The sequence below is a fragment of the Taudactylus pleione genome, unplaced genomic scaffold (assembly GCF_031769625.1).
Source record: "Taudactylus pleione unplaced genomic scaffold, aTauple2 ptg000162l, whole genome shotgun sequence".
Taxonomy (NCBI): domain Eukaryota; kingdom Metazoa; phylum Chordata; class Amphibia; order Anura; family Myobatrachidae; genus Taudactylus; species Taudactylus pleione.
In genome coordinates this window covers 6,269,591-6,270,630 of record NW_028284564.1, presented here as the reverse complement: position 1 = coordinate 6,270,630, position 1,040 = coordinate 6,269,591, and the positions used below count along the sequence as shown (strand labels likewise).

Sequence of the window (1,040 nt, the reverse complement as noted above, 5' to 3'; positions counted from 1 at the left end):
CACTCAGGTAGAGGTCCATATAGAGCTGTGTGGACAATCCTTATAAGCACCAATTCTTAGGGTGCGGATGGAGTGGATAATTACCAGTTTCAAGTAGAGGACCTCCCACTTGGTGCAATTAAAGCAATATGTCCAGGATATAGTTCAATGGTATGGACTGTTAGGTGCAAAGATGAAGGATATGGTGAGTGAATAGTCTTGTGTGGCAGGAGAGAACACCAAAAAGAGAAAGAAGGGCTTGTTGCTGGGGCACTCCTAAACAGATGTTCACATAGAATTCACATAAAATATAACTTTTAGTAAACATGATTAAAATTGAGAAGGCACCCCTACTACACAGAAATGGTAGACAGAAAGTTATTACTGGATATAATTATATATATGTTTAATATTCTAGGTGTTAAAATTAGACACCTATAGGGTATATGGCAAAAATATTTGGTTTAGGGTAACATACCTCCTACATTCTTATGCTTAATGTCTATATATCATATAGATTATACAAGAATCCTAGCAACCCTAGTAATATACCTTAGTGTAGTATGCTGGTTTACCAATCCAATAAATGTGTAGAAATTAAATGTATACAAGTGCTATGCTGTGTTACCATCCAATCCACCTCCTGAGTTCATTGACCTACAGCACCTGGTATTCCAAGGTGGTCTCCCATCCAAGTACTAACCAGGCCCAATGCGGCATAGCTTCCAAGATCAGATGAGATTGGGCATATCCAGAATGGTATAGCAGTAGGTATATTCTTTTTATATAAATCTATTTTTCTTTTATGCAGCTTTTTACACAAACACAGAGGCAAATATTTTTTTCTAGTGTTTGCAGCAGTTTAATGGTTGATTCAAAACCCGCTCCTCATTAAATCTGGTGATTTGTATCATTCTAATAGGGAAAATTCAGGATTTTCTTCCAAGATGTAGTTTTGTGGTAGGAGTGCAACAATTTTGAACTTAATAAAGCAGAGAGATGGCAAATCATTGGCTAATCGCTACAATTCCAACAAGATTTCAAACCTTCTGTTTAATAAC

At 36.5% G+C, this 1,040-nt stretch overlaps 1 pseudogene; it reads right to left on the bottom strand.

Annotated features, from left to right (window-relative positions):
- Positions 1–633: 633 nt before the first annotated feature.
- LOC148521445 (5S ribosomal RNA) lies at positions 634–752 on the bottom strand (annotated as a pseudogene).
- Positions 753–1,040: the final 288 nt, after the last annotated feature.